Here is a 26,999-nt window from a genome sequence, read left to right as displayed (position 1 = left end):
ACAACAAGCCCTGAAGTCACAGAATCTGCCCTAACCCCTAACTCTCTGGGGGTTTTCTCGTCTCCGATCTGAGATAATACATGTCTACTGTTTAAGACACTCAATGGGAGGAAAGTGCAGGTCAAGGCAGGTCAGGTGGGTACCAGGGAGGGGATGGGAGAGAGGATGGAGACCTGCTTGGAGACCGTGTTCTCCACATGTATTTGCTGGGGGAGAGGACACGGTGGCCAGAAGGGACAGTGAGTCTCAGGTCTGGCAGCGGTATTAAGAGCCACTCAGGCATTTGAGTATCAGACAGAAGAGCCCACTCCCTTGCTCCTGAGCGAGGGGTACAGAGACCCCCAGGCAACACTCTGGCCCCTGCAGGTGCACCTCCGTGCCAGCTGTCCCCCAGTAAGGAGATCCTGTGGTTGTCATCTCACGTGCATTCCCTCAAAGGCCCCAGCTCCTGTAAGGGCGTCCCATTTTACAGATGGGCTGCTGAGACCCAGAGAGCTTAGGTTTCCTGCCAAGGTCACTGTCCCTGATCCAGATGTAATTTTGAGTTTCAGGCCTTTTGCTCCTCCACTAGCTGTGCAACCTCAGGTTCAGTTCAGTTCAGTCGCTCAGTCATGTCCGATTCTTTGGAACCCCATGAATTGCAGCACACCAGGCCTCCCTGTCCATCACCAATTCCCAGAGTTCACCCAAACTCATGTCCATTGAGTAGGTGATGCCATCCAACCATCTCATCCTCTGTCTTCCCCTTCTCCTCCTGCCCCTCATCCTTCCCAGCATCAGAGTCTTTTCCAATGAGTCAACTCTTTGCGTGAGGTGGTCAAAGTACTGGAGTTTCAGCTTTAGCATCATTCCTTCTAAAGAACACAGGACTGATCTCCTTTAGAATGGACAGATTGGATCTCCTTGTAGTCCAAGGGACTCTCACGAGTCTTCTCCAACACCACAATACAAAAGCATCAATTTTTCGGTGCTCAGCGTTCTTCACAGTCCAACTCTAATATCCATACATGACCACTGGAAAAACTATAGCCTTGAGTAGACAGAACTTTGTTGGCAAAGTAATGTCTCTGCTTTTTTATATGCTATCTATGTTGGTCATAACTTTCCTTCCAAGGAGTAAGTGTCTTTAATTTCATATCTGCACTCAACATCTGCGGTGATTTTGGAGCCCCCCAAAAATAAAGTCTGACATTGTTTCCACTGTTTCCCCATCTATTTCCCATGAAGTGATGGGACCAGATGCCACGATCTTTGTTTTCTGAATGTTGAGCTTTAAGCCAACTTTTTCACTCTCCTCTTTCACTTTCATCAAGAGGCTTTTTAGCTCCTCTTCACTTTCTGCCATAAGGGTGGTGTCATCTGCATATCTGAGGTTATTGATATTTCTCCCAGCAATCTTGATTCCAGCTTGTGCTTCTTCTAGCCCAGCGTTTCTCATGATGTACTCTGCATATAAGTTAAATAAGCAGGGTGACAATATACAGCCTTGATGTACTCCTTTTCCTATTTGGAACCAGTCTGTTGTTCCATGTCCAGTTCTAACTGTTGCTTCCTGACCTTCATATAGGTTTCTCAAGAGGCAGGTCAGGTGGTCTGGTATTCCCATCTCTTTAAGAATTTTCCACGGTTTATTGGGATCCCCACAATCAAAGGCTTTGGCATAGTCAATAAAGCAGAAATAGACATTTTTCTGGAACTCTCTTGCTTTTTCCATGATCCAGTGGATGTTGTCAATTTGATCTCTGGTTCCTCTGCCTTTTCTAAAACCAGCTTGAACATCTTGAAGTTCATGGTTCATGTATTGCTGAACCCTGGCTGGGAGAATTTTGGCATGACTTTGCCAGCGGGTGAGATGAGTGCAGTTGTGCAGTAGTTTGAGCTTTGTTTGTAATTGCATCCTTGGGTTGTCAGGTCCTATTTGTGGAAGCCAACGTTTCTCCTTAAAAGAGATATTACAATTGCTATTGCAAGGCTCAGTCTGGGGTTTCATGTGAAGGAGAGTGTATCACGGTGGGCGTCCTGGTGGTGGCAGGCCCCACACTGAGTGTTACGTTTTGCAGGGCAGTGTCAAGGAGCCAGTCCAGTGGGTTGGGGGCAGGGAAGGGTAAGATGCCCAGTGGGAAATACCGGGAGAGGCCTAAGGGAAAGGCATGAGGACAGGGGTGAGGAGAGCCAGGCCCTGCCAGAGGGAAGCTGGCAGTCCCCCCAGGGGAGGCGGTATTTGGGGTTTGTCTAAAGGCAGATGGTCAGGAAACCGCAGATGGGAGCAGAGTGCTGCCAGGCAGTGAGCGAGTGCCACCTGCCTGCACTGCTCAGGTGACACCATCCGTGTGGGTGTCACTCCTGGTTTCCTTCCCACTGCATCCACCAAAGGCTGAGGCCCAGTCAGCTGGCAGGAGGCCGGGCCCTGCAGGCAGGCAGACGTCCTCCAGCCCCTGGGCTGGCCGAGGAGATGAAGCCGCGGGGCTGGCTGCCTCTGCTTCTGCAGTTGGGCCTGATGTGGCCCCTGGGAGCTCTTTCTGAGCCACGACTGAGGGTGTTTGTGGTTCCCCACAGCCACATGGACGTGGGCTGGCTGCACACTGTACAGGTAGGTGGCCCGAGTGACCCCTGCACCCCTCTTGAAGCTGCGGTTCTTTTTCCATCTGGACTCCAGAGTGGGTTTGTGTCCTGGGTCTCTGCCATCAGGAGTCTCAGCCTGGGATCCATCACTACTGGGCTATGGACTGGCTGAGGGCTTCCCTGGTGGCTTGGATGGTAAAGAATCTGCCTACAGTGACAGAGACCCTGCTTTGATCCCTGGGTCAGGAAGTTCCCCTGGAGAATGGAATGGAAACCCACACCAGTATTCTTGCCTGGAGAATTCCATGGACAGAGGAGCCTGGTGGGATATAGTTGATGGGGCCACAAAGAGTCGGGCACGATGAGCAACTCACATGGGCTGGCTGTGGGCAGGGGTGAGAATGTGTCCCCTGCTGCAATGGGTGGAAGGTGTTCCTCAAATATTCCTTGAGTGAACGAATGAAACAGAGCAGAGGAAAAGAGGTCAGGACTGATTTCCATAAGTTTCTGGGGCAGGTAACTGAAATGATTACCCAGGCCTGCACAAGCTCTTTTCTGGCAGGAGGAAGGAAATAAGTGAATATGACCACTCTGTGATCATGGATACAATGCTTTCCATGAGTCGTTAATAAGTGAGGCACTCATTTTAAAGGGAGTCGGGCAGCAAGAGGCCCTGAGGCTGAGGGTTGAGTCTCGTTCCGGCTCACTGGGCAGCCTCTGTGGGTGGTCACCCACCTGCGTGTGGAACTGCCGACATGCAGGGAAGCATGCTCGTCACCCCCAGTTTAGAGAAGGGACAGTGTAGCCTGGGCTGGGGTGCTGCCCAAGTCAGCACACATCGCCGCCTTGCCCGCTCACCCCCTCCCAAGGCTCCTTGCATTCCTTTATCAGCATCTCTGGGAAGCATGCTGAGCCAGCCTGATCCAGATGGGAGCAGACAGAGCTCCATCCTGGGGACTCCCTGCCTTGGGGTGCAGGGGTAAATCGATCCAGAGAGATGCTCAAGCTGTCAGCTCCTCTCAACCTCAGCCCTTGACACAGGCTTCCCCATCATTTCATCCCAAGAAGGCCCATCAGGGTCCCTGGACCTCACTCCTTGGGCCCTGTTGTCGACTGGTCTGTCCTCCACAGCAGGAGTGGTCAGCAGGCCCCTCTGGGCTGGCCCGGGGCCTTGGCTGGACTGACACAACCGTCTGTCATGTAGAGTGTCTGTCTCCTCATGACTCTCCTCAGGGGCAGGCTCCCATCAAAGGGGGTCCGCCCGGGTCCTTGTCTCAGTGCAGGGCTCACCGTGTGTCCATCACAGAGTGGACACCAGGCTCCCTTGTTTGAGGAGCAGGGGGAGCTGATTGCAGGGCCTGGACAGGCTTGGGGGGGAGCGCCGGTGGCCCCCACACATCATGTCTCCCTGGATGTTCCTCCTCGGTCCCTGGTCCATGCCCTGTGGTTTCCCCCACGGGTCTGGAGTGATGGTCTCTCCCCCTCCCCACCCCAGGAGAGCATGCAGGCTTATGTCACCAATGTCTACAACTCCGTGGTGGAGGAACTGATCCTTGAGAGGAGGCACAGGTTCATCGCCGTGGAGCAGGTGTATTTCCGGCTGTGGTGGGATGGCGTCGCCTCAGACAAGCAGAAAGGCCAGGTAATGCTGCCCTCAGGGCGTCCTCACCAGGCAGCTGAGAGCAGATGCCTTGGGAGTCCTGGGGATGACCCTCAGGAAGCTCCTGGGTTGTGCTCCATGAGTCCAGGGTGGGGCTGCATAATCCAGGAGGCCCCAACCTGGCTTAGCTGTTTCCAGGGTCCATTTAGTACAGGTTTGTGGTCAGCCCCATGCCCAGGGGACAGGTTTGTGTTTGATCCTGCCTTTCTGGTTTCTCCTGAATAACTGAAGCTCTGGCAGCCCAGCCAGGCACTCAGCTGGTGTGAATGCGGTCACCTCTGACACTGCGCGCTCTGGGGTGACCCTGTGTCCACAGCTTCTGACTTCATTTGTGGATCTGCGTGGCCCCGATGGGCACCAGAGCCCAGGACCAGCCAGGGGTGCAGGAATCCCTGTGGATTAGCCTCTGGGGCTGATTAACTCCATATCACAGGGGGTGCCTGGGGCCAGGTCCTCCCCGATCCCTGTGTGGTCACAGGTGGGGCTGTCTCTTCAGCAGCTGCTGGTCCCACATCTGGAAGCAAGAGTATCCTCCCTCCTCAGAGAGGCTGTGCCCAGAATGTGCCCAGGATGTAAGCACCTAGGGTGCCTGGGGCATGGTCCCTTCCAGGCATCACCTGCCCTCAGAGCAGTCACTGATGGTGAAACTCAGAGGCTCAGCCACCTGCTCAAGTCAGAGAGCTCAGACGGTCAAGCCAGGTGTCCACCAGGTCCCCAGAGGGGATGTGACCCTGCAGCCTGTGGAGCCGAGAGGATGGGCCTCCCATCTGATGGGCTCTGCCGTGGGCCAAGTGCTGGGCTCAGGTTTGTTCAGGTTACTCTACTGACTCCTCCCCACAGCCTGCAAGGTGAGGACCCTTGTCCTACTGCACAGAGCTAGTCCAGGTTCAGAGAGGGCAGGCATCTGGCTCAAGGTCACACAGCTTATACCTGACAGGTGGGTTCTGGGTCAGTACTGTTAATCAAAGCATAGCTCTCTGGTGTCCACTGGGCAGTTCTTCCTTCTTTATATGGACAGCCCAGACACAAGTCCCTTAATCCTCCTCTCACAGCTAGGTGTGCTGGCTAAGACCTAGACAGGAAATTCAATATGTCCCTGAAAGTGAAAGTGAAGTCACTCAGTCGTGTCCGACTCTTTGCGACGCCATGGACTGCAGCCTACCGGGCTCCTCTGTCCATGGGATTTTCCAGGCAATAGTACTGGAGTGGATTGCCATTTCCTTCTCCAGGGGATCTTCCCAACCCAGGGGTTGAACCCGGGTCTCCTGCACTGTAGACAGACGCTTTACTGTCTGAGCCACCAGGGAAGTCCCTGGAAACTAGCAATTTTCCGTGAGTTGTGTGGGCTGACTCCAGGTCCTGGATGGGGCCCAACATGAAGCAGGTGCACATTGGAAACAGTACGCAGCAGGTGTCATTCCACATTTCTCGAATGAACGGTCTGCAAAGACAGTCCTTCCGGATCAGATCCGCGCCGCAGTCTGCCAGGAGCACGGTGTGCTCGGCGTCGCGGCCTCTGACTGTATTTATGCTTCCGCTCTTCCCTTCTTTCATGGATATACTTTATTTTTGTACCATGAGATCTGTGGGTTGTTAGCTCCCTAGTTAAAGTAAAAAGGAAAGCAACTCAGTCATGTCCAGCTCCTTGCAATCCCGTGGACTGTATCCTGCCAGTCTTCTCTCTCTGCTGCTAAGTCACTTCAGTCGTGTCTGACCCTGTGTGACCCCATAGACGGCAGCCCACCAGGCTCCTCTGTCCATGGGATTTTCCAGGCAAGAGTACTGGAGTGGGGTGCCATCGCCTTCTCCGCCAGTCTTCTATGTACATGGAATTCTCCAGATAAGAATACTGGAGTGGATAGCCATTCCCTTCTCCAGGGGATCTTCCCAACACTGGGATCAAACCCGAGTCTCCTGCATTGTAGGCAGATTCCCCCCCCCACCTGAGACACCAGGGAAGCCCAAGAAGGGATCAGAGTCACATCCTCAGCACTGAAAGTGCATCCTACACACTGAAGTCCCAGGAAATTTCCTTCATTCTTGTCTTCTAAATTATTTGCTAGGCAAGCATGTGCCAAATGCAATTTGAAGAGCATTCTACAAACGTACTAGCCTGAAACCATAAAAAATATGAAACAAATGCTCAGGAAGTGTTGGAAATTAGAGGATAAACTCCAGTATTCTTGTGTGGAGAATCCCATGGACAGAGGAGCCGAGTGGGGCACAGTTCACGGGATCGCAAAGAGTCAGACATGACTGAGAACCTGAGCATGAATGCATGCGCACGTTACTAATGTGAAACAGCCTGAGTGGTGATCATTCCAGAGCAGCTGTAATGATCTTTTTCTTTCAAAAATGACCTGAACTATTCAGATAAAGGCATACAGTTGATAACTTGTACTTTCAAATGGCTTAGAAAAAACTTACTGTGTGTATTGACATGGGGGAGTGTTAACATAAAGAGGTAAAAAATGTTAGCAATGAGATAATCTGGAGGATTTATGGGAGTTTTTTGGTATAGTTCCTGCAAGTTTTCCATAATCTTGGCTTCATTCAAAAGCAAAAGCTGTGGACATATGTACCTGTGTATACGCCTGACGAAGCAGCAGCCAGGGACAGGTGCTGTTCTCGGAGCTGGACGCAGTGCTAACCAGGACAGACAGCGTTCTGCTTTTGCAGAATAAATGAGGCTGTGGAGTTTGAAAGAAGGACCATGAGATGCTATGGGCATGTGCCCAGAAAATACAACTGGCTCAGCCCGGGAGGTGTAACCTGGCCTTTTCTCTCTGCCCACTATGCCAAGGTCCGCCAGCTCGTGGCCGAAGGTCGCCTGGAGTTTGTCCTTGGAGGCCAGGTCATGCACGACAAGGCCGTGACTCATTTTGATGACCAGATCCTCCAGCTCACAGGTTCGATTACCCTTTCCCAGATCAGGGTCCGTGCGGCCTCCTGCGGGGCTGACACTGGGTGTCTGAGCCCTCGTCCTGGAGTCCATCTTCCCCTCTCAGCAGGAGACTGACCAGTCAGCACTGACTGCTGGCGCCGTGCCCATGTGTGCCTGAGTGCAGGGGCTGAGGGTGTGGATTCTAGATGAGCCAGCCTGGCTGGTTCCTGACTCTGCTAACTCCCAACCCTGTGACCCTGGCACATGATGCAGCCTCATTAGGGCTCGGTTCCCTCCTCTGTGAAAGTGCTTGATGGTGATGCAAGATCTACCTTAAAGGAGTGTTATGAAGATTAAACTGGGATATTTCAAACAGAGCATACTGAGTAGAGTTTGTATTGTTGTTCAGCCTCACAGTCGTTTCTGACTCTGCGACCACATGGACCATATTATACCAGGTTTCCCTGTCCTTGACCATCTCCCGGAGTTGCCTCAAACTCATTGAGTCCATTGAGTCGTTGATGCCATCCAACCATCTCTTCTGTCACCCCGTTCTCCTCCTGCCCTCAATCTTTCCCAGCATCGGGATCTTTTCCAGTGAGTCAGCTCTTCATATCAGGTGACCAAAGTATTGGAGCTTCAGCTTCAGCATCAGTCCTTCCAATGAATATTCAGGGTAATTTCCTTTAGGATTGATTAATTTGATTTTGCTTTCCAAGATTTTCGAGTCTTCTCCAGCACCATGATTTGCAAGCATCAATTCTTTGACGCTCAGCCTTCTTTATGCTCCAAGTCTCACGTCTGTATTTGACTACTGGTAAAACCATAGCTTTGACTCTGTGGCACTTTGATGATAAAGTGATGTTTCTGCTTTTTAATACAATGTCCAGGTTTGCCATAGCTTTTCTTCCAAGAGAAGCTTTAAGTTTTATCATATGAATTCCCCAGCCTGCAAAATGCAGCCTCAGGGATCACTTTCTGACCACCTGTTCCTTCTGCCTCCTGCTTCCCTTGACCGGCTCCCTATCAGAGTCTTCTGTGCTTTCAGAACAAGCTTTCCTGTTGCTTCCACCCAGACTCAGCTGATGAGTCTCATGGTCCAGGCTCTCTCCCCGGGGCCACAATACTCGAGCACCTCCCGTCTTCACCATGAACTACAGGTTGCTCCCACAGTGACCAGCGTCTGATTCTTCTCTGGGTCCCCAGGACTTAGTCCAGGGCTGACCAGGGATGGTGGGCACAGAGGGAGGGAGTAAGCACTGAGCCGTCCTCCTCCAGGTGCCCACAGCAGAAGCATCCCTTGCCTCTGGTCTCAGCCCATGATGCCCACCGTCCTGAACACCCCAGAGCTGACCCTGTTGGCCTAACCACAGCAGCCAGAATCCAGGCAAAGTCGAGTTCCCGTGACTGGGACAGGAAGGGATGTGGACCCCTGGATCCTCCCCAGGGGATTCTTTGGGGCTCCATTTCCAACACCAGCCAGGCTGCCGGGACCCTAGCTGATGGGTCTGACTTCATCCCATAATGACCTCCTGTTCTAAGAACAAGGCATTCACTTAATTCCTTCGGTCCTTCAGTCCAAGAGGCAGTCCTAGAGATGAGGGGGTCTTACAAACGCCCACTCATTGAGGTCGAATTGAGGCTCAAAAGTTGCTGAGTCTTACCCGAGTCCTGCTGCCAGCAGGTGAGGGGCTCATTCTGACCAAGCCTGGCCCAGTCAGTAATGTGCTTGAGAGCTCAGCCCCTCTCTCAGGAGGCTGAAGCAAGTGCTTGCCTATCTGTTCTCTCCTGGGGGCCTCTGAACAGCTTGGTGGCAGGTGGTGGTGTTCAAGCCCTGTTTTCAGGGTGAGGAAACTGAGGCACAGAGAGCTGCAAGGACGTCCATGCAGCCAGCAGTCAAATGACTCTAGCCGGGCCCATCTGGTCCTGCTGTGTAACTTGTGCCCCCAAGTGAGTGTGTGTGTGTGTGTGTGTGTGTGTGTGTGTGTGTGTGTGTAGGGGCAGGGGTGTACATCTTACTTTCAGTGGGGCCTTTTCAAACCACCATCCCTGATTTCCTGGACCACCACTTGTGGTTGTATCCACAGTGTGCCATGTTTCTCTGATGTTATGGGCGGGTCATGCTGGACCACACCTCACTGGTCCTGGATCCATTCCCTCCTCTTCAGCTTTGTTGAGCCCCTCTGAGTGTCAGGCTCTGGACAGGAAGAATGAAGCAAGGAGGTCAACATGGGCTCAGTCTAAGGTCAAGATGATTTCTCAGGTAGGGGTCAGAGTGGGCAGGATCTTGTTGGGAGAGGGCAGGCCTCTGACCTTCTGCTGCTGTAGCATGGCTTCTCAGGCATGTCGTTCAAAAAGTTTTATTTTTGATTAGAGGTTAATTGATTTATAATATTGCATTGATTTCTGCCTTATGTCAACATTAATGAGCATACATATGTCTGGTCCCTCTGGAAACTCCCTCCCCACCCACCCAGCCCTTCCTACCCCTCTAGGTTGTCACAGAACACTGAATTTGAGCTCCCTGCATCATACAGCAAAGTTCCACCGGCTATCTAATTTTGCATATGGTGATGTATATGTTTCAATGCTGTTCTCTCAATTCGCCCCACCTTCTCCTTCCTCTGCTGTGTTCACAGGTGTGTTCTCTATGTCTGCATCTCCACTGCTGCTCTGGAAATCGGATCATCAGTACCATCTTTCTAGATGCCATATATATGTGTATTAATATATATTTGGTTTTCTCTTTCTGACTTACTTCACTCTGTATAATAGGCTCTAGGTTCATCCACCTCATCAGAACTGGCTCAAATGCACTTTTTTATGACTGAGTAATAGTCCATCATATGTACGTACCACAGCATCTTTATCCTTTCATCTGTTGACAGACATCAGGTTGCTCACATGTCCTACTTATTGTAAACAGTGCTGCAGTGAAAACTGGGGTATATGTGTCTCTGATGAGTCTCACTAATGGGTGGTCAGTTTTGTTTATCTTCTTAAAGAATCATCTTTTAGTTTTTTTTTTTAATCTTTGTTATTACCGCCTTCATTTCTTTTTCAATTTGTTTCTTCTCTGATATTTATGATTTCTTCCCTTCTGCTAAGTTTGAGTATTTTTTGTTATTCTTTTTCTATTTGCTTTATATGTCAGGTTTGGTTGTTTATTTGATGTTTCTCTTGTTTCTTGTTTTTTTCTTTTTCTCTTGTTTCTTGTTTTGCTGTAAACTTCCCTCTTAGCACTGCATTTACTGAAACCCATAGGCTTTGAGTTGTCATGATTTCATTGTCATGTGCTTCTAGGTATTTTTTCTTTTATGTTTCCTTGATTTCTTCAGTAATCTCTTAGTTATTCAAGACATATTGATTAGCCTCCATGTGTTTGTGTTTTTATAGATTTTTTCCCCTGTAATTGATATCTATCCTTATAGCGTGTGGTCAGAAAAGATGCTTGAAATGATTTCGGTTTTTAAATTTTACCATGGTTTGATTTGTTACCTAGGACGTGGTCTATCTTGTGCATATTCCATGTGCACTGGAGAAAAATGTGAAATCTACTGCTTTTGGATGAAACAGTCCAAAGGGTCCAATGTATCATTTAAGGCTTCTGTTTCCTTGTTAATGTTCTGCCTGGATGATCTGTCCATTGGTGTGAGTAGGGTATTAAAGTCACCCACTGTCATTGTGTTACTGTGGATTTCCCCTTTAACAGTTTTTAGCATTTGCCTTATGTATTGATCTGCTCCTCTGTTGGGTGCATATATACTTATACTTGCTGTAGCTTCTTCTTGGATTGGCCCCTTGCTCATTATGTGGGATCCTTCATTGTCTCTTGTAAAGGGCTTTATTTTGAAGTCTATTTTATCGGATATGAGTATTGCTACTTTCACTTTCTTTTGATTTCCATTTGTGTGGAGTATCTTTTTCCAGCTCCTCACTTTCAGTCTGTGTGTGTCCCTAGGTCTGAGGTGGATCTCTTGTAGATAGCATGCACAGCCGTCTTGTTTTTATATCAGTTCAGCCAGTCCCTATCTTGCTGTAGGAACATCGAGTCCATTTACATCTAAGGTAATGATTGACACCTGTGACCCTATCACCATTTACTTCCTTGTTTCGGGTTTCTTTTAGGCCTCTTCTTTCTCTTGTGTTTTCTGTCTAGATAAGCTCATTTAGCGTTTGTTGTAAAGCTGCTTTGGTGCTGCTGAACTGTGTTACCTTTTGCTTGTCTGGAAAGCTTTTGATTTTTCCGGAATGCAGTCCTTGCTGGGTAGAGTAATCTTGACTGCAGGTTTTTTCCTTTAATCCCTTTAAGTCTATCCTGCCACTTCCTTCAGGTCTGCAGAGTTTCTGGTAAAGGATGTGCAGTTAGCCTTATGAGAGACACCTTGTGTGTTACTTGTTGCTTTCCCCTTGCTGCTTTTAATATTTGTTCTTTGTGTTTAAAGTCTGGCAGATGTGAATGATCTTGCCATGACCTATGAGACTAGTGATGTCATCCCTTTAGACTGGGTTTGTGTTCCCTGAATGAAGTAAAGACTGAATGTGGAATTGAAAGTGAAAGTGAAAGTGAAGTCGCTCAGTCGTGTCCGACTCTTTGCAACCCGTGGACTGTAGCCCACCAAGCTCCTCCGTCCATGGGATTCTCCAGACAAGAATAGAATGTGGAATTAGGGGCCACCAAATCAACACCCATCGGGCCTGCCCTCCTCAGACAGACCATCTGGGGTCAGGGTGTGCTCTACACAGTTTACTGACCCCCCATCTCAGACCCACCATCCCCAGGTCTTCCCCTCCTCTCCAGCTGCTCCTTCTTGGTCTCCTCTGTTTCATACACACCATCTGCTGCTCCCATTGGTCCCTGAGCCCTCAGAGCCCGCCCCCAGTCCAGCCACCTGGTGGATTTCATCACCTCCTCTTCACCAGACCCCAAGCCTGCTCCAGGCTCCCCCCAGCCTCCCAGCAGTCACCCACCTCCTGGTTGGGCCTTGTTTGTGGATCTGATCTCATTTTTGCCCCAGAACCCTGGAATCTTCTGGGCCAGAGCCAGTGTCCCAGACTGGTGAGCTCATCAGTGAAGGGCAGTTTGACTTGGCACCAGGCACTTGAATTCATTGAGGCTTTGTTCTCTCACCTTAACATGCAGACTTTAGCCCCAGCTCAGAGTATTCAGGTATTATATTTCAGGAGCATCTTTGGGAAGTTTAACCAATAGATTCTCAAATCTGGGGACTTCTGTAGTCACCTTGATCTCTGCACCTAAGGATGCCATGAAAACCATGAATAAATAGATGAATATTTAGGTAATTCTGGAATGGGCCATTTGACTTCGTATCTGTTTCACCAAGACCCTGCTTGGTCTGGAATAGAATTTCAGCCCTGGAGAAGGGCACGAAGCCTGAGAGAGTGAGGGGGTGATGGGCCACCATTCAGTCACTGAGGAGCTTTATCTCTTTGCAGAAGGACACAGCTTTCTCTATGAAACATTTGGGATTCGACCACAATTCTCCTGGCAGGTCGACCCATTTGGTGCATCTGCCACGACCCCCACCCTCTTTGCCCTGTCAGGCTTCAATGCCCATGTTATCTCCAGAATTGACTACTACCTGAAGGAGGCCATGCAGATTAACCAGGTGAGTCGTGAGCTGCATCTACTCATCCACGTTCTAACCATCAGAACTGAAAAACACTGCTGCACCTATAATGATCCATAATGAGCTCCACAATGTTTGGGGACATTCAAGCCGAGTTACAGACAGCCTGGCTGGCAGGCCCTGGCAGAGAGTCCTGCCCTGAGGAGGGTCAGATGAAGGTGCAGATAGGCAGCATCTGGAGGGCTGATTCCTCTGCCTCCTGTGGCTTTGGGAGGTCAGGGGGAACCTTGAGGAAGGGGCAGCAGAGGAGGATCTTGACCTGAACCTCTGAGAGCAGTGGGGGCGGTGAGCGATGAAACTCAGGTGGGGCCTGGATGGGGGGAGCTGGAAGCCATGTTGCCCCTGGGCACTCACTCCATCCCTCCGGGTTTGCAGCAGCTGCAGTTCGTGTGGCGAGGGTCCAGATCCCTGTCGGCGCAGCAGGAAATCTTCACACACGTCCTGGACCATTTCGGCTACTGCTCGTGAGCACCTGCCTCGGGCCAGTCCCTATCCCAGCACCCTCCTTGGACCACCTCAGCCACGCCCCTCATGGCCAGCCCTGAGGGCACGCACTGAGCACCCATCTTACAGAAAGAACAACTGTGGCCTGGACGTGCAGCCAAGGTCCCACAGTAGCAGCCACGGGGCAGCTGCACTGGGCTCTGGAGGCAGTATCAGGGCCTTTGTGTCCTCAGCCCCGCTGTGGGCTGTCTCGTGGGCAGCCCTACATCCAGTCCCCTCTGCCCTCTGTGCCTGTGAGGCTGTGGGCAGGGGCTGAGCCCTCATGAACGGGGGAAGTGGGATGAAGGGGCAGCTTGGGGAAGAACCTGGGGGGACTCACTAGCAGGTTACTGACATTGGGCTCCACTCTGCACCTGGCACTGCTTCTCAGCTTTTCCACCAGTGCTTTCAGTCAGTCCTCTCAGTGATCTTCATACATTTTATGATCAGGAGACTGAGGTTCACAGTGTTTCAAATTGGTCATTCCCGTGGGCTGGTCAATGGGCCCTCCTGTGTGATTCCTTGCTGCCCAGCATGAATGGCGAGACCCTCACCGGCGGCTGTCCAGAGCCCTGAGGTTCCTTCCTGGGGTCAGAGCCTCCCGGGCCATATTGGAGTCTGAGGATTTTGTGGTGCTGCTCTATCTTTGTACAGAATTTTGTGATTCTGTTCATCATGATGTTTTTTTCATTATATTTTATTTCAAAAGTGTGAAAATCTCATCATGGTGATACTGAGATTTTTGCAAGTGCGAAGTTTTGTGCAAAGGTGAATATCTCACTTGCGTCGTTTAGGTCACAGCCCTGCTCGGGGTTCTTGGAATAAGATTTGATGGACCCAGAGGTCACCTAAAGAATGAATGATCACACAAATCATACCTGATCCATGTGGAAGAACTGGGGCGCAGAGGGTGTGTGCTCCACAGAACAGCTGAAAAATCATGGGCCTTTCAGGGTAATGTGGCCAAGGTCCTGCAGGACTGAAACGTGACACCTTCTGTCCACATAGCTCTCATCTGCCTACCACCACCCTGTCTGCAACAGAAGCTGCGATGCTCTGACCTTGCTGAGCTCTGCTTGTCTCCCAGACCTCGGGCTGCTGCCCTTCTCAGGGCTGGGCCCCCTAATACTCCTCTCCCTCTCTCAGTGAAGGATTTTACTGGGATGGTGAACCCATCTTCCCACATCCACCTGCGGATGGCTGGTACCCCAACATGCAATTACCTGTCACTCAGAAAAGTCTCCAGTCCTTTGTTGAGGCCATGTTGTACAACGTGGGGGAACGAGCCACCTGGTTCCAGACACCACACCTCCTCTGGCCCTGGGTAAGTTGGGGACCCAACCAGGCCCTGGTTCCTCAATTCTGCCCAGGACGTGCTGTCACGCGTCCGATCTCAGCACATGGGTCCACTCGGGACTGGTGCTCAGTGTTAGCCAGGCCAGTGTCCATCCAGGCAATGGGCCATCCCAGCCCTGGCTCAGTCCTCCTTCCCAAGTCCTCACCCAGTCTACCAGCTCCTCCCCCCACCCTGGATCACCCCCACCACCTCCACCTCTGAGGCATCCCCTCCCCGACGCAGGCTCCAGCCTCTCCCCAGCTCTCCCCTCCTTTCTCCTTCTCAATGCTGGCAGCAGAGGCCTGGGCCTGAATCCTGGCTCCCTACTCAGGGGCTGTGAGACTTGGGACCCTCTGGGCCTCACTTTTGTCATCTGTGAAATGGGGATGATGACAGGACCTGCTTCATAGGCTAGTTTTGAGGTCAAGATGGGAAAGACACCCCCAGGGGACAGTGCCCAACACCCAGTCACCACTGTTGTCACAGCTAAACTGTATGGAGCACCCAATGTGTGCCTGGTACTCTTCTATGGGATGCATGTGTCTCCCCCATTTTCTCTGCCCAACTGGGCACAGGGGCAGGCCCTATGGTGTCCCATCTGCTACTCATAAGGAACCGAGAGCCAGAGAGGTTAGGGAATCTTTCTGACGCCACACAGGTACTTAGCAGGGCAGCTAGGGAAGTGGAATTTGTGCTCAGGCCATCAGAAAAGCTATACAGCCTGCTTTCTTTGCATACAACTGTCTCTTTTTTGGGGGGGGGGGGAAGTTAAATTATTTTTAATATATGAGTGTGTGTGTGTGTATGTATGTGTTAGTCACTCAGTCGTGGCCAATTCTTTGTGATCCTGTGTACTGTAACCCTCTAAGCTCCTCTGTCCATGGGATTCTCTAGGCAAGAATAGCGTAGTGGTTTGCCATTTCCTACTCCAGTATATATGAGCAAATATTAATAAATTTTGACCAAAATTGTATATATTAGGTAAACAGGAAAACTGGTATGATAACTTAAATCAAAATATATTAATATTTGGCAGCTTGACAGGCATATATGTAGGCAGTTAAAAAAAAACAATGAAATGTTTACTGTCTCAAGAATTATATTTATGTATGTATGCTTATGAGTCTTCCCTGGTGGCTCAGACGGTGAAGCGTCTGCCTGCAATACGGGAGACCCAGGTTCAATCCCTGGGTTGGGAAGATCCCCTGGAGAAGGCAATGGCAACACACTCCAGTATTCTTGCCTGGAAAATTCCATGGACTGAGGAGTCTGGTGGGCTACAGTCCATGGCGTTGCAAAGAGTCGGACATGACTGAGCAACTTCACTTTGACTTTCACTTTTATGTATGCATGTATATGTATTGGAATATGATCACTACAAAGATCTCGTTAATATTTGTCACCACAAATAGTTACACAATTTTTTTCTGAAATGCAAACTTTAAAATTTACCTTTTAACAACTTTCAATTCAACAATAGAGTATTGCTCACCACAGCCTCCATTCTGTGCAGTACAACCTTACAACCTTCTAACTTTGTAGAGGGCAATTTGTACCTTACGGCCTCCATCATGCATCCACCCTACCCTCCTGTTTCTGGCATCCACCAATCTGTTCTCTCTGTACATGAACCCATTTTTCACGTGTTTTCTCTTTTCGGTTAATTCACATGTGCATGACACCAACAGTATTTCATCTTCCTCTGTCTGACTGTTTCCCTGAGCATAATGCTCTCAAGTTCCACCCATGTTGTTGCAAATGGCAGGGTTTCCTCTTTTGATGGTGAATAACACTGTGTATGTAAAGCACGTTCTCTTGATCTGATCATCCATTGATGGTTGGTTGATTCCACGCCTTGACTATTATAAATGATGCTGCAGTGAACATGAGGATACAAAAGTCTTTTCAAAATAGTATTTTTGTTGCCTTTGAATAAGTATGAAGAGAGGGGATGGCTGAATCAGCTCTTTTATTAATTTTGGGGGGAATCTCCATACTGTTTTCATCATGGCTGGGCCAATTTACATTCAAGCCAACAGCGCATGAATATCTCCTTTTCTCCTTATCCTGACATACGTGAGTTGTTTCTTTTCTCATAAACAATAGCTGTCCTAATAGTTGTGAGGTTGTACCTCTGTCTAATTTTATTTGTTCAGCATCTCTTCGCATCTGTTGGCATCTCCATGTCTTCCTTGGACAAATGTCTTTTCAAGACCTCTGTCCATTTTTCACCTGACTTGTTTGCATTACTACTACTGATTTGTGTGTGTTCTTTACATATTTTGGATAGTAACCCTTTTCAGATTTATGACTTGCAAATATTTTCTCTCCTTTCCTAGATTGTCTTTATTTATGGTGTTTCTTTGCTGTGCAGAAGCTTTTAGCTTGATGTAGTCTGCTTGTCCACGTGGTGCTGATCCAAAAGCTCATCATCAAGACCAGGGATGAGGAATTTACTGCTTACACTTCCTTCTGGAGGTTTTATAGTTTCACGTGTCCTACTCTTTGTGAACACTTGGACTACACAGTCCATGGAATTCTCCAGGCCGGAATACTGGAGTGGGTAGCCGTTCCCTTCTGCACGGGATCTTCCCAACACAGGGATCGAACCCAGGTCTTCCGCACTGCAGACAGATTACCAGCTGAACCACCAGGGAAGACCAAGGATATGGGAGTGGGTAGCCTATTTCTTCTCCAGTGGATCTTCCCAACCCAGGAATTGAACTAGAGTCTCCTGCATTTCAAGTGGATTCTTTACCAGCTGAGCTACCAGGGAAGCCCTTACAGTTCCAGGAGTTAAATCAAGTCTTTGCTTAACTTGAGTTACTCTTTGAGTACCATGTCGGGCAGTGGTCCCACCTCATTCTACACATGAGGATGTTCAGTTTTCACCAGACCGTTTCTGGTAGAAGATGTCCTTTCCCCAGTTTATATTCTTGCCCTTTTGCTGTAATATAATTACCATACACACACGGCTTTGTTCCTGAGCTCTCTATTCTATCCCATTGATCCATCTGTATCTTTTATTGTTGGTGCCAGACTATTTGGCTTGCTGTGACTTTGCAGTGAAGTCTGAAATCAGGGTGCACGATGCTTCGAGTTTTGTTCTTCCCACTAAAGATTGCTATGACTACTCAGAGTCTTCTGTGGTTCTCACAAATTTTAGGATTGGTGGTTCTCTTTCTGTGAAAAAGTCTTTGGAATTTTCATAGGTGTTGCATTGAATCTGTAGATGGCTTTGGAAAAGGAGGCCCTCTTCTTGCAGTCATGAGCACAGAGTGTTTTCCCACTCACTTGTGTCTTCCTCCATTTCTATCATCACCGTGTCATCTAGTTTTCAGTGTACAGGGCTGTCACCTGCTCCATGAAATGTATTCTTAGGTATTTTACCTTTTTGACGTAACTATAAATCGGATTGTTTCCTTCATTTCTCTTTCTGATGATTAGTTATTAGTGTGTGGGAACACCACAGCAGGTGATTATGTGCATTGATATTTTTATCTTGCAACTTTACTGCTGTTATTCATTTAAGATTTGTCTTTCGGGTTTTATATGATCTCTATTTCTATAACACCATTATAATTGCCATTAGTGAGAATTTTACTGGTTCTGCTCCAATTTACATGTCTTTCCTTTCCTATTTGCTGCTCTCTATGCTTTATAAAACCATGTTAAATAAGTGGTGAGTGGGATCACCCTTGTCTTTTTCATGATCTCACAGGAATAGGTTTTATCTTTTCATCCTTGAATTGATGTCAGTTGTCAGCTGTCATATAAGATCTCTCTACTTTCCATTCAGTTCTACTTTGGTGAGAGTTTTTATCATAAATGGAAGGTGAATTATGTCATATGCTTTTTTTGCATCTGTTGAGATGATCATACAATTTTTATCTTGCATTTTCTTAGTGTGCTGTAGTACATGGATTGATTTGAGGATGTTGAACAATCCCTGCATTCCTGGAATAAATCCTGCTTGAAGATGGTATAATATTGTCTTCATGTATTTGAATTTGTTTTGCTAATGTGTTGTTGATTTTGTGTCTATGTTCCTAGGAGATATTGAGGCTTCTTTGCCTAGTTTCATGTCAGGGTGATCTTGGCCTTGTAATTGACCAAGAAATTATATTGAAACTTTTCTGTCCAGTTCTAGTTTATGGGACAGACTAACAAGAATGTGTATCAGTTCCTCTTCAGTAGTTGATAGAAATTTCCACTGAGAGTTGATCATTGATTTCTTGACAGGTATCTGAATCCAGGTTCAATTTTATTACTAGGAATCCATTGTTCATTCTTTCTATTTATGCATAGCTTAGATTATATATTTCCAAGAATTTATTGGTTTTTATACTTTGGTATCTTTCAGAGGATGTAATTAAGGTCAGTAAATTCAAGTAAGCCATTATCCTTTTTATTCACGTTTAGTATCTTACCATAATTAAGGTTAGTAATATCTAGTAATGTGCTGGGGTTTAAAAACAGTCAGGAAGTGAAGTCAATCAGACACAGAAAGCCAAAACCTGAATCATCTCACATGCGGAATTTCACAAGTCTTATAGAGAAAGAGATCAGATTTTGGCAGCCAAAGGTGGCCCTGGAGAGTGTGCAGAATTGGGGAATGTTGTGAAAGGGTACAAAGCTGCAGCTGTAACACAAACCAATGCCGGGGAAACACCCTCAACATGGCAGAGAGGCAGACACACCCAGCACAGGGCCTGGGATCCATGCCCGCTGTGGAGAGTGCGTGTGGTCATGGGGATAGGAGGGGCTCTCCCCCTGCAGGCTGGGCTCTGCACCCAGAAGGGCAGGGCGTTGCTTCTGTCCCCGGGCCTGCAGGGATGTGACAGGCAGTTCTTCAACGCCTCACTGCAATTCAGCAACATGGACCGTGTAATGGAGGAGGTCAACAAGTTCACATACCAGCACGGCATCTCGGTGCAGTACGCTACGCTGGGCAACTACTTCCAGGCTGTGCACGCTCACCAGCTCTCCTGGAAGGTCCGAGACCACCAAGACTTCCTGCCTTATTCCTCAGGTAGGAGCCTCTGGTGGGGGATCAGGGAGGGATTCGGTGCCAGGGAGGAAAGGGGCCCCCAAACTCAGTGCCTGCTCAGGCCTCTGCTTGGAGCCTGCTAGGGGCTCTGGGGGAGGTACAGGCCCTGACCCTCCTGCCTGACGCCCTCCACACTCTGCCCACTTCCTAGCTCCCGGAGCCTCTCACGCTGTCCACACGCAGCAGGTCCCGTCTCTGCCTTTTATTGCAGTGCTGCCGGAGGACTGGCCCGTGCCCGCCTCCTCTTCCTGCAAAGTCCCAATTGTCCTGTAGTGTCGCCTCCTCTGATCCCCACGTGGTGCTTGTGGTAAAGAATCCACCTGCCAATGCAGGAGACACAGGAGATGCAGGTTGGACCCCTGGGTAGGGAAGATCCCTCGGAGGAGGAAATGGCAACCCGCTCCAGGATTCTTGCCCGGGAAATCCCATGGACAGGGGAGCCCGGTGGGCTGCAGTCCGTGGGGCCGCAGCGTCGGACACGACTGAGCGTGCATGCATGCATGTCACCTCCTCCAGGAAGCCTTTCCTGACCTTACGTCTCGATCGGCTGTCTCCTCTTTCCCTCAGGGCCCCGCTTTTCACCTACTGCCACAGAGGCATTATTGGGGACCTTGTCTCCCACAAACCTGTGTCCTGGAGGCCAGGATGGGTTTGGCTGTGGCCGGCAAGGCTCAGGGTGAAAGGTCGTGGACTGAGCCTTGTGGTGGGTTGTGTGCACCGTGGAACTGTTCTGTGTCAGGAAAGCAGGGACGTTCATCTTAGTTAGCGCATCCAGTGTGAGAATGAAGTGAGATGAGGAGAGCCCTTAGCCTAGTGCCTGGGCCAGAGCCAGGGCTCAGCAGATGCAGCTGTTAACACTGACAGCAGCATCTCCATCCTGGGAGGCCAGGCGCCATCCTGGACATGCTGTGGGCACTCCATGCTGAGGAAGCTAGCCAGGGGCCTGATGCCCTGAAGGAAGCCCAGCATCAGTGCCTCTTCCCGGTCCAGCCCTACCCACCTCCAAGCGGACCCCCTCTAGAAGGTCCAGCTCCTCTATCTGTAAGCCAGACAAGAATTATGCACACACAGCCTCCCACTGACAGCTGGGGAGACAGAAATGCCCTCCACAGCCCAGTCCAGCCCTTGCTCAGGGCATCCATGGGGGATGGTGTTGGTGAAATTATTGAACATCTGAAACCCTTACTGCATACAATGCCAGAATCCTTCAAAGATCCTTGTTGTCCTGCTTCCTTTTGCAGAGAAAGAGGAGCTAGGGGGTGTGGGCGTGGGGAGAGACTGGCCAGGACTCCATGAGCCAGGGCAGCCCAGGGACCCTGACCAGGCCCTGCCACCCAGCCACCTTTGCCCAACCCTAGGACCTAACTGGGAGCACTCAGCAAGAGAGTGTTTGAAGTGAAGGCACAGCACAGTCTGCAGAAGCCATAGGAGTCGAGAAGAGTGAGAGATGAAACACTTACTGAGAGACAGCTCAGACCTCATGTGCTTGGCAGTTTCCTCCCAATCCTGCTTTGAACTCTGTCCAGGGTCAGGGAAGTAGCTACAGGGGTATGCCAGCTCCCACCCCCCTGCCATTCATTCCTGATAGGCAGACAGAGGGACCTACTGAGATGCAGGCCAGCAAAGGATCTCTTTTGTCCTCAGAGGTATACAGGGCTGCCACACTCCAGCCCTTCCCTCTGGGTCTTGCCATCATCCCCCATTCCAGGGCCTTTCCCCACAGGCCATTCCAGGGGCCCAGGTGCACACTGGGTGTCTTGTCCTTGCCACAGTCCTTCAGCACTCGGGATTCTCCAGGCCTGCCCCAGTCCCGCCTGACACTACCAGCTGCCCAGACCTTCCAGGGATCTTGTATCATTGCTAACTTGGCTGGACCAGGAACCCTGAGATCATCCCAGGCCTAGACTGTATCTACGGGAACCCAGGCAGATCCATCTCTGACCTCATCTTCCTCAGCATTTCCCAGATGGGGCTCAGGGGCCTCTGTGGGCAGGACCTGACACCCATTCCTGGCCTTTTGCTCCTAGATTTATTGTACGCCTGGACCGGATTCTACGCCTCCCGAAGTGGTCTCAAGGGGCTGGCGAGGAGAGCCAGCGCTCTGCTGTATGTCGGGGAGTCCATGTTCACACGCTACGTGCTGTTGGCTCCCCACTGGTTCCTGGACCCGGCCTGGGGCCTGCAGCAGCTCCAGCAGCTCCGCTGGGCAGTCTCCGAGGTAATGCAATGCCTCGTAGAGACAGGACAGGGTTGGACCCTCCTGGGCTGTGTGCTTCCCCTTTCCCAACCCAGCACACCTCCCAGTCCATGGTCACTACAGGTCCACTTTACAGATGAGAAAACCCCAATTCTCCAGCAGCACCTGCTGAGAGGGAAGGGGAGTCAGGGCCCAGTGGGCATCAGGACAGCAGGTGCTGAGCAGAGGCTGGCCTGACCCCACTCTTGCTCTGCTCTGCTGGGGGCCCAGGTCCAGCACCACGACGCCATCACTGGGACTCACGCTGTCAAGGTTGGTGACATGTTTGTAGAGCACCTGAGCACCAGGATGGAAGGGGTGCACAAGCTGATGGCCTCGATCATCCAGGACAGGTCTCCAGCCCACTCGGGTAAGCGAGGCCCCTGGGGGCACAGTGGGCCATGGCAGGCGTCTGCCCCATTCTGAGAAGAGAGCCTGAGGGTCAGGGGATGGACCAGGATATCTGAACGTCAGACTCAAGTCCCATTCAGCGGAGGCCCTCATTTCAGTGTGAGCTGGGCAGGTGCCTTCACTTCTCTGAGCCCTGTTTCCTCTCTATGATTGAGGAAGGGCTGTTGTTCCTAGAGGGAGGAAAAAATGCTAACACATTCTGGATGTTGCCAACATATTGTTTGCACAATTTAATGTAACACTTAATGACCTGATAACCACAATGGTGTGATCACTTACCTACAAGTCAGGCATCCTGGAGTGTGAGTCAAGTGGGCCTTAGGAAGCATTACTATGAAGAAAGCTAATGGGGGTGACTGAATTCCAGCTAAGCTCTTTTAAATCCTAAAAGATGATGCTGTTAAAGTGCTGCACCCAACATGCCATCAAATTTGGAAAACTCAGCCGTGGCCACAAGACTGGAAAAGTCAGTCTTCATACCAATCCCGAAGAACAGTAATGCCAAAGATGCTCAAATGACCACACAATTGTGCTGATTTTGCATGTTAGCAGGGTTATGCTCAAAATCTTTCAAGCTAGGCTTAAGCAGTATGTGAATGGAGAACTTCCAGATGTACAAGGTGGATTTAGCAAAGGTAAAGGGATCAGAAATCAAACTGCCAACATCCCTTGGATCATAAAAAGCAAGAGAATGCCAGAAAATCATTTACATTTGCTTCATTGACTACGCTAAAACCTTTGACAGTGTGGATCACAACAAACTGCAGAAAATTCTTCAAGAGATAGGAATACCAGTCCACCTTACTTGCCTCCTTAGAAACCTGCATGCAGATCAAGAAGCAACATTTAGAATCGGACATGGAACAATGAACTGCTTCAACATTGGGAAAGGAGCACATCAAGGCTGTATACTGTCACCCTGCGTATGTAACTTACATGCACAATACGTCATGTGAAATGCTGGGCTGGATGAAGCACAGACTGGCATCAGGATTGCCAGGAGAAATATCAATAACCTCAGATATGCAGATGACACCACCATTATGGGAGAAAGTGAAGAGGACCTAAAGAGCCCCTGAGGAAGGTAAAAGAGGAAAGTGAAAAAGCTGGCTTACAACTCAACATTCAAAAAAAATGAAGATCATGGCATCTGGTCCCATCACTTCATGACAAATAGATGGGGAAAAATGGAAGCAGTGGAAGACTTTATTTTCTTGGGCTCCAAAATCACTGCAGATGGTGACTTGCAGCCATAAAATTAAAAGACCCTTACTTCTTGGAAGAAAAGCCTTGACAAACCTAGGGAGGGTATTAAAAAGCAGAGGCATCACTTTGCTGAGAACGGTCCATATAGCCAAAACTATAGTCTTTCTAGTGTTCATGTATGGATATGAGAACTGGACCATAAAGAAGGCAGAGTGCAAAAGAATGGATGCTTTTGAACTATGGTATGGTGCTGAGGAAGACTCTTGAGAGTCCCTTGTACTCAAGAAGATCAAACTAGTCAATCCTAAAAGGTAGCAACCCTGAATACTCTTTGGAAGAACTGATTCTGAAGCTGAAACTCCAATAGTCTGTCCACCTGATGTGAAGAGCTGACTCATTGGAAAAGAGCCTGATACTGAGAAAGACTGAGGGCAGGAGAAGAGGATGACAGGGGATGAGACGGTTGGATGGCATCATCAACTCAGTGGACATGAGTTTGAGCAAGCTCTAGGAGATGGAGAGAGATGGGAAGGCCTGGCATGCTGCAGTCCATGGGGTCTCAAAAAGTCACGCACTATTGAGCGACTTAACAGGAATCACACATCGTGAAAGCTGAAATGGTCACTGTCCTCACTTCATAGCTGAGGACCCATGCACAACACGCAGCTCATGGCCCTGCCCAGGGTCAGACAGGTTGGATTGGGACCCTTCGCCAAGTGCTCCCCAGCTCTGCAGACCGCATGCAGTTTTCTCAGGGACCTTGGCCAGTCTGGCCCCTGCACTCCCTCCTGAGCTCAGCTTGGAGGCACATCACATCTGGGCGGCCATGTGACTAGCTTCTTTGTCTATGAGGGTTTCACAGGTGGAGAGTGAGTATCACCCCATTTGCCTGCAGCTGACGGGCTTCATCCTTGAAAATCCTGGGCCAACAGAGACAACTGTTGTCCCTGCAGGAGCATGTGGGCCGCCCACCTTCCCAGGGTCCACACTCACCCTGCTCTCTCTCACTGTGCCCTCCCCACCCTGCCCCTCCCCTCCCCTGCCCTGCTCTGCCCTCGGCTCTGTGTGCAGTCCCATCTTACCTTCAGACTCTGGAAGGGCCCTGGGGTCAGGAGTGCAGCAGACTGGAATCCTGTCCACAGGGACTGGCGTGGGAGGGGATGATGGGCATAGAAAGGGAGGTAGAACTGGGTCCTTCCAGTGTCTGGTGAGGCCAGCCATTCCCATGAGCTCACGGGGGCAGCTCCCCAAGGAAGGAGCAGGTGGAGACCCCAGAAAGGCATCCAGCCATGGGAACTGCATGGGCAGAGGCCAGATCCAGAAGTCATCAAACATGGTCATAGCCTGGGGCATATGGGGTGGGGAAGGAGTGGAAAGGGAATCCAGGTTCATACCAAAGAGTGCTCCAGTGCTGACTTTGGTGATTGACCCTGACCCTCCAAGGTCCAGAGAGTTCTGTCTACATTGCCAAGCACTCAAGCTTTGGAGCCATGCCTTAAGCCATGGGTCACCTTGGACAGCTGACCATTTGCTCTGGACCTGTGTCCTCACCAGTAAAGTGGGCTGACAGGAAGAGATGAATGAGGAGCTCATCTCTGGGGCGACGCCTCCCCCACCCCACCTGGGATCCAGGACACAGCCTGAACAGATGAGGAGGAAGTTGCACATGGGAGCCCATGTGTCTACCTGTCCTTCCCTCTGGACTCTGCAGGCCAGGCTCACCTGCCTCAGTTTCTCTTGTTCTGAGGGGCATCAGGGATGAGATGTGGGTCAGGTCCAGCAGTCAGTAGAGCCTGTTTTCTGTGTGCAGGCCCAGAGCCTGGGGGACACTTTGCAGTGGTCTACAACCCGCTGGCCTGGACGGTCACCACCATCATCACCCTGACTGTGGAATTCCCCAATGTCAGCATCACAGACGAGTCAGGCCGCCCTGTGCCTGCACAGGTGAGGGGGACACCCCGCCTATGGTGCGTGCACTGTTGCTGCCCCTGCTCTGCGCGGGGCCCCCAGACACAGGGTGTCTAAAGGGAACATGAGACACGCTGCCCTCACTGTGAGGACAGTGTCATGGGGTGAGTCACCGTCAGGGTCTGGATCCACCCAGGGGTCTGACCCTAGGCTTTGGGCATCTGAGTTGACCAGAAGTCCCTTCTGCTGTGCTTACCCTATAAGGTCTCACAGTGGTCTGGGATACATGGAGAGCATATATGCTCTCAGGAAAATATCCACTTTGCATGAGAAGTCCATCAGAAGTCCTAAATGTGCACCTTTATGGAGGTGCTGTATTACAGGTAGGGCCCAACCGCCTCTCTAAGACACCCACATCCTGTGTTGTCCCTCCCCATGGCCTTCCCAGACCTGGAGCTAGACTTGTCTGAAGGTGACCCTACTGTCACCCAGCCAGCCCTTCCCAGATGAGGTGGAGGAGGTGATGCCATTAGTCAGCCATTCAGTAAACACGACTGCATGTCTGTTCTGGTGTGGCCCCTAGCTGAGTGCTTGTCCCTGACACTGAAGTCCCCATGGAATTCAAGGAACAGACACAGATATAGAGAGTTGAAGTGCGGAGTGATGACCTGCTGGCCAGGGCAGCAGTCCTTAACTGAGACAGCAGAGGAAGATTCCTCTGTTGTGGTCAGGTGTGGGGAGGGGGTGGATTGAGCTGACCCAACACGAAACATCCCCCTCCCCACCCAAAGGCAGCACTCTCTAAGTGTCAATGCACTTCAATACTCTTGAGCACCTACTATGTGTCAGGCGTTACTCTAGGCACTGGAGAAACTTTAACAACCAAGTAGACAAAAGTCCCTGCCCTCGGGGGGCTCCTATTCTAGTGGGGGATCCAGGCAGGAAGAAAATAAGAAAGCGTGGAAAGGGACAGATGATAAGCGTGGTGAAGGAAAACCTTCAGGAAAGGTATGGCGTGTGGGGTGGGGACAGGGTGTCTGCTAGTTCAGAGAAAGGCCAGGCTGGAGGCTGTAAGAAGCAACATGAACTTGCTCATAGCTCCGTAAATCCTCCACACAGGACCCAGAGATGACATCTGTGCCCTATCGAGTGAGCCCCATCCCCCACTCCCCACGTGCATTCAGTGGTGTCACCCAGTTCCCTTGCCTGAATCCGATGATGTGGAGATGGAGAAAGGCCTGCAGGGGTGACCTGGAAGCCTCCCTCCTCAGGGAAATTGGAGGATTAAGAGACAAGAGCCCACCCTCCAAGGAAGAGGCTTCCAGGTTGAGGGAACAGAATGAGCAAAGGCTCAGAGGCAGGAACAGGAAGGAGTGTGGGAGGAGGGCAGGTGGTTTGCAGCCCTGCTGGAGAAGGAAGAAGGGGGAAGAGGACTGATTCTGTTGTGCAGAGAAGATGCAGGAGAGGAAAGCAGCTCAGCCCAGTGATGGATGACCCAGCTATCTCAGTGCAGAGCAAGCACTCCATTCACCAGGTGTGTAAGGCCAGGGTTTCCAAGGAGACTAAGGCATCTTCCACATCTGACATCCATCATTCATCTTGTCCCTCATGC

The 26,999-nt window shown here is 50.3% G+C and overlaps 1 pseudogene; it reads left to right on the top strand.

Moving 5' to 3' along the window:
- Nucleotides 2,453-26,999, top strand: part of LOC102189389 — a 42,504-nt pseudogene continuing 17,957 nt past the window's right edge.

Source organism: Capra hircus, chromosome 6, assembly GCF_001704415.2.
Source record: "Capra hircus breed San Clemente chromosome 6, ASM170441v1, whole genome shotgun sequence".
Taxonomy (NCBI): domain Eukaryota; kingdom Metazoa; phylum Chordata; class Mammalia; order Artiodactyla; family Bovidae; genus Capra; species Capra hircus.
Note: the sequence above shows the minus strand (reverse complement) of the source record. Positions and strands in the feature narration are given on the sequence as shown.